We start from the raw sequence: 13927 nt of genomic DNA, 5'->3' as shown, positions 1-13927 counted from the left end.
CACTGAATGCATCCGATGAAGTGAGCTGTAGCTCACGAAAGCTTATGCTCAAATAAATTTGTTAGTCTCTAAGGTGCCACAAGTCCACCTTTTTCTTTTTGCGGATACAGACTAACATGGCTGCTACTCTGAAACTAACCATTAATTCTTCAGTGCTTCTAGGCTTCATGAGTCCTGGAAGATGCAGCCCCAACTCATTTTTGAACCCAGATACCATGCAAACTACTGCAGTCTTTAAACCATGATTTGAGGACTTCAATAGCTCAGACATAGGTGAGAGGTTTATCGCAGGAGTGAGTGGGTGGGTGAGATTCTGTGGCCTGCATTGTGCAGGAGGTCAAACTAGATGATCATAATGGTCCCTTCGGAACTTAATATCTATGAATCTGTTAATCAGCATCACTGCCACCACAATAAATGGCTCAAAGGGACACTCTGACAACAGGGAAACGACGATTACACTTACCAGCTGTGTTTTGGTTTTTGTAGGCACTTGGATGTACATCCCATTGTTACTCCACTCTTTCTGTCTGCTCCATTCTTGTGAAGGATTCTTGTTTGTATTTCAGTACTTTGCTCACTCACAAGAACAGGGCAGGCAGACAATCAGCACGAAGGGATGGAATGATGTGTCCATAAATAAACCTAGTGACCTAGATTTGCTCCTATTAAGTTGTCTACCAGGGAAATTTGAATTTTAATAAAGTTGCTGCCCTGTTATTTCTGCCTTTCTTAGGCACCTCTGTTTTTGGTATCTAAGTGCTGATGAGTGGATACATATTCCAGAATTTTTAAGCTATGTATAAATTTAAGCCTCCAAGCACTGGAGTATAAATTAAATGTAGAGGTGACAATGTTGGCATAAGTGAATGTATGCACTGAGAGTAGAAGGGCAGGATTATAGCAGGAAAAGTACGACAAGGATTTAATATTGTACATGATAAAGTAGGAGGCTTGATTTATTTTATTTATTCTTATATCGCCTTTCTGGCCCACTTGTCATATGAACTACAACAATTAGAACTCACATTGATTTGCCAGGACAGCTGGGCAGGAAACAGTTTTCCCACCCCAGAAGAATTTTTGAGATTTTGAAAAATTTACACAGTCTGTATTAGAACAAAGTCCAAATTGTAATTTTTTTCACAAACTGAAAATTGGAAATTAAAAACCCTCCCACAAATCTCAGAGCAGGTCAACAGAAACATTTTCTTTCAATAATTTGGAATAATTTTATTGCAACTTTTTGTAGACAATAAATGAACTTACATTTCAAAACAAAAAGTCATTTTGGTCTGTCCTGCCTGCATCTGACTTTCAATGTGTTCGCTCCCCATCCGTACCTAATAATGGACCAATGTCCAGAAGCAGTCTTGGATAGCAGCTTGATGCTCTCTGCTGAAGAAATGGGAGGTGTGAAGGGGCAGGGTTAGGATTAACTGTTTTGTGTGAAAAGGGAAAAAAATGATGCTGTTAAAGATTGAAAAGTTGGGAAAAAATCTGTTTGTGAGAACTACAATGATATTCTCTCTCTGTGACACAGTCATTGCAAGATCTACTGGTTCACCGAACTATGTACTCCCATTGAATTCATTAGGTGCTGGATCAGGTCTGACATGATTTCTACACTGGTTAATTTAGAACTATTTAAACACCTGACAAACTATACAACATAAAGAGCCATTCCAAGTTTAAATTGAACCATGAAATTCAAGGGCCAGGAGTTTCAAATGGGACTGAGGAAGTTAGGCACCCAGCTCCCATTGGATCTCAGTAGGAACTCGGTGCTTAATTCCATTAGGCACCTTTGAAAATCCCAGCCTCAATGACACAAAGTCAATGAGGCAATCTCCCCATGAATACCTTTCAATAGGAACAGTAGGGGGCAAACAATAGATTATTTTCCATCTTAAATCTAGTTAAGTTTATGAATGTGGTGTGGTAACATTAAAAGCAACAAAACATCAAGGTCCTCAAATTGAGACACCCTTCAAAATGCACTCTCAGGAAAATTTCTAATGAAGTTTCTTTGCAATGATTCACAAATGAAACTGGACTTTGAATGAACAACCAACATTTCAAGCGGATAAGAAACGCTGACATTTAAGAATCTCAGCATGCTCTCTGAACTCCCCTCTCCAATTAGATTAAGGGGGTACATATACTGACTTACAACACAGAAATATAAAAAGGGAGGGTTGCTGAATGGTAAAATTAAAAGCTTTATTTTAATGATTTGTAATTGTAGATAGTGAATGAGTACAGATGAGGTAACAGGCCAAGGCCTTGCTCGCATAAGTGTGGTTTTTCCAATTCTTCTTTATATAGAATTGCTGATATGCTTAAAAAGCTGTTATTACTGACAGAACAAAGGTAACATTGTGCTGGGCGTTTTGAGGTTAAAAAAAAACACACACAAATCTGTAACAACAAAAAACCCTTTTTCTGGGAAGACCCAGGGCAGAGTTACATAAAATGACATGAGCCAGAAACTGCAAAGCCAGTAGTACAAATGCTGGTTGGGTAACTGAAGCTTGCAAATGTGTAATGTACATGTTACCTAAACTCAAAGGGTTGATGTACTACAAGCTAACTGGATAAAGATTAAGGAACCTGTATTGTAGAAATGTACAAAAGACCTAAGTGAATATGGGCCCAAATCAGAGAAACACCAAACCAGAAAATAAAGGAAGGGCCTGAAAGGCTGGAACAAAGGATCAGAAAAGCCAATAACTATCCTAGAAGGTAGAAACACGTTCTGGTGCCCCAGAATGTGGTAACTTGGGGCCATTTACCAATTCTGTCTTGTCTGTTACTTGTCTGGCATAAATTTATGTCCAGACACTATAAGTGACAATAATTCTGTCTGAAATTGTATAAAGACAAAAATTGAGTAAGCCTAAATTGGGTGGACTCATGACTCAGTCTCCCAACTTTTCCCCCCAACATTGGTGTCCCTAGGAGAGCATGATTCCAAGACATCTTACCATCACTTCTGTGTCTTAGGGATTATGACCTGAAGACTCTGGGTATTTAACAAGTTTTGGGAGGTTGTAGGGAGCAGTGCCTCTGGCCTCCAGCCATGGTTTTGTCAAACACCCAGAAAAGAAAGTAAGTTCTCGTAATCATAATGGAAGAGTATGTTAATATAATCTCCCAGGGAGGGGGATTTGATAGAAAAGTTGTAGCCAAGGAAGAACCTAGGGATATGGTGAAAAAGACTTTTAAGAGTAATGTTGTGAATAAGAATACAAAATTACTCAAGACAGTTAAGTCCAAAGCTGATGGTGAAGAGTTAGAAGGGGACCTCAAAAAACTGAATAACTGCGCAACAAAATGGCCGATGAAATCCAATGTTGATAAATGTGAAGTAGTGCATATTGGAAAACATAATCCCAACTATATGTACAAAATGATGGGGCCTATAGTTGCCGTTATCACTCAAGAAAGAGAATTTGGAGTCATTTTGGATAGTTCTCTGAAAACATCTGCTCAATGTGCCATGGCAGTCAAAAAGGCTAATAGAATATTAGGAACCATTAGGAAAGGGACAGATAATAAAACACAAAATATCATAATGCCACTATATAAATCCATGGTATGCCCACACCTTGAATACGGTGTGCAGTTCTGGTTGCCCCATGTAAAAAAAAAAAAAATTTAGAACTGGAAAAAGTTCAGAGAAGTGCAACAAAAACGATTAGGGGTATGGAACAGCTTCCAAGTGAGGAGAGATTAAGAAGACTGGGACTATTCATCTTAGAAAAGAGACGACTGAGGGGAAATAGGACAGAAGTCTATAAAAATCATGAACGGCATGGAGAAAGTGATTAAGGAGGTGTTAGTTACCCCTTTACATAACACAAGAAGCAGGAGGCACCCAATTAAATTAATAGGAAGCAGGTTTAAAACAAACATAAGGAAGTATTTCTTTGTTCAACACATATATGTGTTGCCAGGAGCTGTTGTGAAGGCCAAAAGTATAAATGGGTTCAAAAAAGAATTAGACAAGTTTATGGAGGATAGGTCCGTCAATTGCTACTAACCAAGTTGGTCACGGATGCAACCACATGCCCTGGGTGTTCCTAAACCTCTGACCCTGGAAGCTGAGACTGTATAACAGCGGATGGATCACTTGATAAATTGCCTTGTATTGTTCATTCCCTCAATAGCATCTGACACCAGTCACTGTCAGAAGACAGAATACTAGGCTAGATGGACCACTGACCTGACCCAGTACGGTCATTCTTAAGTTAAGAAGAAATATAAAGACTCCCAAGAAAGGGGATTGTGTAGGAAGATATATATTTAATGGTTTTGTGGCAGTGGGACAAGTTTAAAGGAGTTGAAGAATTCTGCAAACAGAGGCTGTGGCAGTATTTGCTCTTGATAAAAATCAATCACTGTGCTGTGACAGTGAGAAACCAAAAGCAATACAGAATATGCAGTTATGGGAAGACAAAACACATGGCGATATGTACACACACATAATGTGCAATCAAACTATAGAGAATTTAAGGAGACGTAAGGGCACTGGCACTACTGTGGTCTTGCCCCATCCATATCTTTCGGCAGAGGAAAATGGCTAGCCTGATTTGTATTCCTCCCCTCTCCCGCAAATTGACTTGCTAAAAAGCTGTCATTGATAATGTTAATGATTAGGGACCTCTTGACTTGTTCTGTTAAAACTTTTGTGTTAAGTCATAGAAGATGCTGGATGCCACTTACCACCAGGATTCATGAAAGTTTTTGTGCTAGAAACAGAGAAAAATGATTGAGTGAAACTGCTGTTTGGAAATGTGAGCAGCTTAAATGTGTCCCCAATTAAATGGGAAGGTACATGTACAATGAATTGGCTTTGAAAAGAATTCCACTAAAAATCCATTTGCCTTAATCATCAAAGAGTTAAATTCTGTGATTTTAAACATGTAAATTGCAAAGGTAAAGTAAATTAATCTCTTTATCTTTGGTTCTAGGTTAAAAGCTAACAAGGAACAGTGAAAACCTGATGGCACATAGTCGTCATATTGTGGCACACCGAAAAGAAAACATGTAGGAAAAAATCAAATATAAAATTATTTAAATCTTCAGGTAAAGTACTAATTATATATACTGTATACGTTTTCTGAACCATTTGTTTTATAGTTTTTGTTTTATTACAGTCGTTCCACAAAAACAGGATCCTGGATACATTTTCAGCTAAAGAGCAGTTATTAACTCAGTCCCCCCCTACACACCTTTTTAGGAATCAACTGTTTGCAACAGTTGGTTTATATGTTTCTCCCCATCTCTCCTCCCTCCCCCATTAACTATCCCCATAATCTTTTCTATATTTCTCACCCAGCTTGGTATGTTAAATTGTTCATTGCTGTTTGTGCTTTGGAAATACTCTAGCTCTACTTGCCTATTCTTATATGTGTTCTATATCTTGATTTTTATTTGTATTTATTCTGTTTTCCAACTTCCCCCCTCCCAACAAATGGGATTATATGATGAGGTGGCCTGAGACAGCAGGGGACTGGACTCAATGACTTAGGAGTTCCCTTCCAGTCCTATGTACTATGTTCCTGTTTCCTAACCCAAACAGCCAGCATAAAATGTATTGTGTGCCTGTTGAAATGTTGGCAATTTTCCCCCTTGGTCTCCTACTATGCTGTTTTGTAGTAAATTTGTATTCAGTTCAGAAGTGTTCTGTTATTATACTTTAGTTTACAGTTAAGCAAAAGCAGACATGTCTATGATGAAAAGAAGCTGGGGCACAAGAAAGTGGAAAGCATTATACACCTTATTTCTCCCCCCCCCCCCCACAAAGATGGAACTGCGTAGTAAATCTGAACAACTGAAATGAGTGACAAGCCAACAAAGAACGTAGGGTAAATACAGATTTCTAAATGTTCTCATGTAAAGCACTCCATAGAAAATTCTTTTTCTGTAGCACCACCATGTGCTTCTGATTTGTATCAGAATACATTAATATAATGTCGCTTTTACTAAACTGACTAAAGTTAGGAAATTGATCAGTTAAGGCTGGAAGTTGGCCTGGTTTTGCCTATGTAATTATTATACCTTTTCAGTGCATTGCTTTCTCCAACAGCAGACAATGCAGGTTGCAGTACTTGCATGTAGACAGAACAAGGTAAGTCAAACAATAGTGTTTTGACCTTGAGAAGATAAATTTCATGGCACATAGGTCAAACTTTTATGTAGGCAATTCTTAAAATTAGTATGTGGGGACTTTGGGAAACATGTTATATTTACCCAATGGACTCTGACATCTTTTTCAGAGCTATTACAATCTATCATGTAAATCATGGAGGGATTTTTTTAAAAATAGGCGTTCTTTACTCAGAAGGGCATAACAGCTCCGTTAGAAGCATTGTTGTGTATTATATAAATCCCTGTTAAGGGATTTAAAGAAAACCCAGATTACTGACCTATTTGGCCATAAGGGCTCTGTCTTAGAAATCACGTCTGGCAGTCCCATACAGCACAAAAAGTCCTCAAGAAATTTCAGTTGTTCACGGGTCACCATTTGTTTGTTTGGTTCTTCTCCAAGATACCTGAACCGGTTTTAATGCTCACTGTGCAAGTGGATTGGAGGCACAGAGTTCACATTATGTAATCATAGCCCGTATAATTGTGATTTAAAAACATTGACATATAGCACTGAAATTTAAGGAAACAAAACAACTCCCCCATATTGCACTTCTATGGCTGAGAGAGAAATATAAAATCCATCACCAGGACCTAATTTTTAAAATCACAATATAGCTCAAATTTCAGTCAGGAATGGATTCTTTAAAGGCAAAGTTAAGCATTTTAAATAAGTTTAAAATGAAAATGGTTACTGAACCTTTCAAATAACAGAATGAAATGTAATGTTAAAGGACAAAAGTAGGATCCCACCAACATGAGCGTATTTTCCCCAGGAAGAACTTTCTGCATAGCCCCACCCTTTTGGTATAGTCTTTATGCCCACAAGAACTGATCAGGGTAAGAAGTAGCTGTTTGGTGTGAAAATAATGAAATAATGCCAAAGATTAGTATCTGACTTATTAAGGGCTAGATTCTGATGACTTTATTTACTCTCACTCTCAGTAGCACCTCACTCCACTAATAGTCCAACTGAAGCCAACTTGATCACTCTTGGAGTAAAATGCTCTTCATTATAAGTAAGGGTCACAGAGCATGGCCATACCACTTGGGAAGCAGAGGCAAATGCTTCTTTTATCCCCTAGGTAGATAGCAGAAATACTTAGAGTCAAAGATCTAAAGATACAGAATCAATTTAGTTTCATTTCACGTAACTTGGACGGCATCCGCCTGCTGTCCGTTTAGCTTGTATGAAAAAAGAAGAATCCTATTCTTGGCATCTTAAAAATTAATGAAACAGGCACGCTTCCATATCAATTATTATTAAATGCAACCTCAATTTTGGCATTTCCTAATGTCTGAGTAGTTCACTTGGCAACTTTCATCATGTCCTTTTAATGCAGGGTGGGAATGGAATATTATGTATTACATAGAATAGTAGAACAAGCAACAGCCTAAATTCAGGGGAGGGAAAGGATGAGCCACACAAATATCACTAGAATGTATCACTGTAACTTAAACAAAGCAGTGGGAATGTTAAGAATTCATTACACATCCAGCACAAAACCATTTATTTAAAGAAAGGAAATGTATTATTAGACATAAGTGAATGCTGGACAAAATTTCCCATATATATTTAAAGTAATTGTAATGAATTTCCTTCAGCAATGCTCAGTTTTTGTGTTCACTTTCCATGAAGATTCATATGATGTGATGATTTAGTTTTACAGACACAGATGTCCTCAGAAAGTGAATATCAAAATCATTCATATTTGTGATAGCAATGCTTACATTACAGATTCATCCAATCTGGGGAAAGAAACAGTTACACATGACCTACCTACCCAATCCCAACATACCAACAAAGCTTGAACAGTTAACATTAAATACTACCGGAGAAATGTTTGCAATCATCCTCCAAGTTTAAAAAAAATTGGTCAGACATTTCTGAATTATGAATAAGTTTGATGACATCATAGCTGCTCAGGGAACACCTATGAACCGAAAAGAAACTAGGGGTAAAATTTTCAAAAGCTGCTAAGTGACTTCAAAATCTGTTTCATAGAAGCCAAATGAGATCTAGGCTCCTAAGTGCTTAAGTCACTATGGAAAATGAGACTTAGGCTCCTAAATAACTTAGGTAGTTTTGGAAATTTTACTCTAAGCCCCAAATGCAGCAAAGTACTCAAGTGCGTATTTAACTACCAATATGATACATGCCGTCATGTGCCAGTAATGCCCCTCTGCCATGTACATTGGCCAAACTGGACAGTCTCTACGTAAAACAATAAATGGACACAAATCAGACGTCAAGAATTATAACACTCAAAAACCAGTTGGAGAACACTTCAATCTTTCTGGTCACTCGATTACAGACCTAAAAGGTGCAATTCTTCAACAACAGACTCTAAGGAGAGACTGCTGAATTGGAATTCATTTGCAAACTGGATACAATTAATTTAGGCTTGAATAGAGACAGGGAGTGGATGGGTCATTACACAAAGTAAAACTATTTCCCCATGTTTATTCCCTCCCTCCACCCCCCACTGTTCCTCAGATGTTCTTGTCAACTGCTGGAAATGGCCCACCTTGATCATCACTACAAAAGGTTCCCCCTCCTCCCCCCCGGCTCTCCTGCTGGTAATAGCTCAGCTTAAGTGATCACTCTCTTGTTACAGTGTATATGGTAACACCCATTGTTTCATGTTCTCTATGTATATAAATCTCCCCACTGTATTTTCCACTGAATGCATCCGATGAAGTTAACTGGAGCTCATGAAAGCTTATGCTCAAATAAATTTGTTAGTCTTTAAAGTGCCACAAGTACTCCTTTTCTTTTTGCGAATACAGACTAACATGGCTGCCACTCAGAAACCTGTCATTTAACTTTAAGAGGATTCTCACTGACTTCAAATTACTCCTAGCCCTGTACCTTCACACTTCCCATTCCATGACCAAAGAACAGGACTTCATTGGGAAGCCCTGAAACTCAATCAGGGCTTAAAATTTAGCACTTGCTTAAGTGCTTTGATTGATGGGGTCCTTAATCTGTTTTACAGATTATTTGTTGTGAATTATTCATTCAACTCTGATTACTACTAAGAAAAATAAGTAAAATGGTGACAGTTACCTTTGATACTTAGGTACAATGTCTTGCAGAAGAAATTCACTCATTCTGAAATCTTTCATCTCACCAATGGAGCTTTGGAATAGTAAAGGCCAAATCTTGCCCTGGTTCGGAGATGTCTGCAAGAGGGTATGGGCAGCCTCTTTCTTCCCATAGCATAGAGGATTATAGTATAGAGTCTCCCAGACACTATGGCAACTGGGGTACTACAAGTCCCTAAGAGAAAAATATACAGATAGGCACATATCTAGTGTTCAAGAAAGCCACTGTTACTACACCACTGTTAGCACATCACAGCCTCAAGGAGCATGGTTAGGTGCCCAGCCACAAGGTACAGTATGAGCTATCCTGAGGTGACAGGAACACAGCAGAGGATCCACCTCCTCCATGGATCTCCTCACGCCCCTTCACTTTGAGCCATCCCGTTCATGTAGCACAATGGGATTGCTGCTATTCTACCCACCCGAGGCAGTTGCAGCAGATAAGATCAGGAGATTGTCTCTTAACTATGCTTGCACAGTGTCCAGGGCAAAGGGGCCTCCACTGTGAGGGGATACTATAATATAAATGTTCACTAGTGTAATGATTATTATTATTTGCAGATACTTATGATGGATTAGAATGTGACAAACAGTTTACAAGGAAGCTACTAGCAACCCGAATTACACTAAGTTCCTGGTCTACACTACACCTGCTATTTGATCTAAGCTACGGAATTTGAGTTTCATTAGTAGCATCAGTCGATGTAGCTTAGATCTACTTACCGTGGGGTCCACACTACGCTATGTCGACGGTAGACGCTCCCCTGCCAACATTGCTTCTGCCTCTCATTGAGGTGGAGAACTGAAATCGATGGGAGAGCGCTCTCTCATCGATTGAGCACGTCTTCACTAGACCTGCTAAATTGATGCCTCTGCATTTAGTTCCATAGTGAAGACATACCCTTAGACTGGATTGTTAACAGAGCTACTCATCCAGTTCCCAATAAATTTAAATGGGACTTGGCCATTTAATCCCTTAGGGTAGTCTAAATTCTGCCCTTGGCTATATGTTGGCAAGTCTCACTTAAGTCCCAACATTCTACCCTAGTGCAGAAGATGACCTAATGTGGATCAACCATATGTAATTTCTGCGCTTCTGTGATCCTAAATGCATTTAATAAGGCTAAAAGCCAGCTCAAAAACACATGCTGTATGTTCACTGTGTTAATGAGATTCTGAATACGCGTTCACACCTCTAGCATGCCTCCTCCTTGCTGGATATGGCATTGTAGAAGACTTTGCCTCTCACACTCCCTGTGGTGGCTACTTTCTCAGCCGCAATAACCACTCCCAACTCCCCCTAGAGGTATTCGGTGGCTTGATCCCTGGCCAAGACATAAATGTCTAAGCTGCTTCTGGGGTAGAACAAACAAGTCCAAATAAAGATTCAAACTACAGTAGAACCTCAGAGTTACAAACACCAAAGTTACGAGCTGACCAGTCAATACTCCAGGCTCTGAAGTGACAGTTTTAATAAGGCAGCAGCAAAGACCAAAAAAAAAAGCAGCAAACACAGCACAGTAGTAAATGAAACTACTAAAAAAATATAGGGAAAGCAGCATTTTTCTTCTGCATAGTAAAGTTTCAAAACTGTATTAAGTCAATGTTCAATTGTCAACTTTTGAAAGAACAACCATAACGTTTTGTTCAGAGTTACGAACATTTCAGAGTTATGAACAACCTCCATTCCCGAGGTGTTCGTAACTCTGAGGTTCTTCTGTAGCTTCATATTAATAGGTCTTCTGCCCATCCCAGGCTCCACATAGTCCCCTTTTTGTATCCTGCCTATTAAGCACTAGCCCAGGGCTTCTCTCCATCACAGAAGCCTGTCTCCAGAGAAGTCCCTCCACAACTGACCTGCCTCAGTCTATTTCAACAATTACTCACCCCCTGAGGTGTGGAGCATGAGTAATTGGGTACTTTCCCATGGCTTGCAGGTGATAGGGGCTTAGCCTCATCATAGTGATCCACTCTGGATGAGATCCACATCCTTGGTGGGGTTTATGGGAACTTATGCAGAGACTTATGCCAATGAGATTTTCGAAGACAGGAGTAAATAATATGCAGTAACGAGCTGCACTAGAGGAAATGTTGCCCTCATTTTTGGTGGCATGTGTTTTAATGCACCGCTTGTACCCAGGCAACAAAACCACACAAATCTGTTTTAATGTTGAAATAAATGCAGTTCAAAATTCTAAATTTGTGCCCACACAATTTGTCAGCTGTTATTAAACCATACAGAAGAAAATGTGTGCTTTTATTTTTTCCAGACAGTCTTTTCTCTATTTGTTGCCTATCATTTTAACTGTAAACATTCAGCAAATTGCGTAAGAATTGCCTGCATAATAATAACAATTATATACATGCAAAACATTATTAGGGAACCTTTCACCCCAAAACACATCCCTAACTGTATACATACCCCACACCACTACATTTTAGCTACCAGTGGAGCCGGTGCTAAGCCAATTTACCCCAGCTGAGGATCTAGACCTAGAAATATCCACATGAGTTACAACATTTGGAACTGGTTTCAGATTTCTAAAATCTGCCACGTTTAGGGTTCTTTGGCTCTGGGGCTTTTATTCCAGGCACATCTGTAGTGAATGTAAGCATGTTAGTGGAAACTGGTAGTTTGGGAATTAAGGAGCCCAAAATAACTGTCAGAGATTTACCAGCATAACACTAGTTAATCGGAAGGGGAATTTTACTGGCTAATATTTAGCAGTAAAATGTTTCACACTGCCAATATCACAAAGGGTGTCAAAATTCAACAAAACAACTACCACTAGCAAGAGGGTCTGAAGTGACAGTTTTAATTAACTTTCTTTGAATACATCTGACACTTCACAGTAGTACATTTTACTATGTCTTGTTTCAGAACATGATTCTGAGCAACGTGGATGAAGATTTCTTCTAAGGTTCAAGTTATCTCAGTTTTGTCTGTCTGATACAGTATGCACTCACCACACAATACATCACTCGGCCTGGGTGCTGCTGGAACATAGAGACCAAATTACCTTTTGCCCTGGAGAAATGCTGTCTCTTTCAGCAGTGCAAATAATCTCACAGAGCAGTCGTCTTCCTGTATTGGATCAGTACCACAATAGAATACACAGTCTTCAGCAATACTAGTTCCCCTTCACCTTGTCAGACAAACCTTTAAATGAGCCAAACCTTTTTCTTTCTGCTTAAAACAGCTTGCTAGGAACCAGATTCAAAGTCCATTGAAGTCAATAGGTGACTATCCATTGACTTCTCTGGGAATTGGACCTGGCCCTAATGATACACGTTGTGCGGCTGATTCTTTGCTCTGGATGAGCTGTATTCAATGTAAGAACAAGAGACAGAGATAGAGAGTGGCTTTGAACTGCCCCTATGTTTCCTTACAAGATGCCCAGCTCTCCCACCCAAAGGGCCATTCTGGCACCTGGAGATCGCTAGGGCATAAAGCCACCCTAGCCATGCTCTCATTCCCAAAGGAACACTCCCTGTGCCAGGGGCAGAGAGGTTGAATGGTGACTGAGATGCTATGGTGGCTGTATGCACCTGGGGATTACATTTGGTGAATCTTCAGAGGGCCAGATCTGGCTGGTTTGCTCTGCTGAAGCAGCACACAGCAGCTGCAGCAGGGGTTGAGAATCGGTCCTCATAGCTATAAATGGAGCTCTTCTCTAATCAGTGCACAGGTGTACCTCCCATTGGCAGCCATAGGAGTTACTATTACTTATCAAGGGGGAAATACACCCTCAGAAATAAAATCCCAAACAGGAACTCAGGCAACAGCATGAAAATACCTTGTCCTGAGCAACTCCACAGGGTGGAAAGAAGTAAGGGGGAAATCGGCGCTAGAATGAAAGAAACTTCAGAGTCTCTTGAATCACATAGCAAAGAGGATCTGTGCATGTTACCCCCTCGCTACCCCGGGGTGAACACCACACACACCAAGTAGGTTTAACATTATCACATTTAGATCACTTCACCCTAGTACGAGCGATACGATTTTTAACAGAAATTCCACAGCTGGCAGAAGAATTGATGCGCCTCCGATCCTAACATTGCAGCTGCAGAGGTGACTTCTTCACAAACAACCACTCCTTCCCCACCCATCTCCATTTAGAACAAAATGAATGTCAATTGAGCTTCGGCCGTGACTCAGCACAGAAGAGGAGAGAGCTCAGATTTTGAGACTGCACTGCTGAGAGGAATACAGTGCATGAATCACAGACATTATCTCAGGCACTGTGGGATAAATACCGAGCTGATGTATATATTAGACTCCCTCACGCTCCCTTACCACCTACTTGCCCCCACCCTACCAATAATGTAATGGAGTTGGTGTCACTTACGGCTTCTTCTAGCTGTTGTGTGTGCAAGTTAGAATCAGGCAGGGGATCTAAGTGACATGAGTATAGTCTCCTGTACACGCCGGTAAAGTGGAAATAAGTAGGATTTAGGGGAGTGCAAGGCCCAGGCTACACACAATTTTTGCACCACTCTAATTATTTTGGTTAGGGGGTGTTTTTTTTAACCAAACTAGCTGTACCAGTACAACCATTAGTGTAGGTACAGTTATACTAGTATAAAGGTGCCTTAAATCAGTATAGGTTATTCCCCTTCCTAGACAGGCTATACCCATATAAACACTTTTATACCAGCAGAACTG

At 39.8% G+C, this 13927-nt stretch overlaps 1 protein-coding gene across 50 annotated transcripts in view; it reads right to left on the bottom strand.

The window, feature by feature from the left end:
* The window catches only part of MAP2 (microtubule associated protein 2), a 344721-nt gene that overhangs the window by 158073 nt on the left and 172721 nt on the right, over positions 1 to 13927 (bottom strand). The gene's annotated exons all lie outside the window — the stretch shown is intronic.

This window comes from Dermochelys coriacea, chromosome 11 (genome assembly GCF_009764565.3).
Source record: "Dermochelys coriacea isolate rDerCor1 chromosome 11, rDerCor1.pri.v4, whole genome shotgun sequence".
Classification (NCBI taxonomy): domain Eukaryota; kingdom Metazoa; phylum Chordata; order Testudines; family Dermochelyidae; genus Dermochelys; species Dermochelys coriacea.
This window is presented reverse-complemented; position numbering and strand designations above follow the sequence as displayed.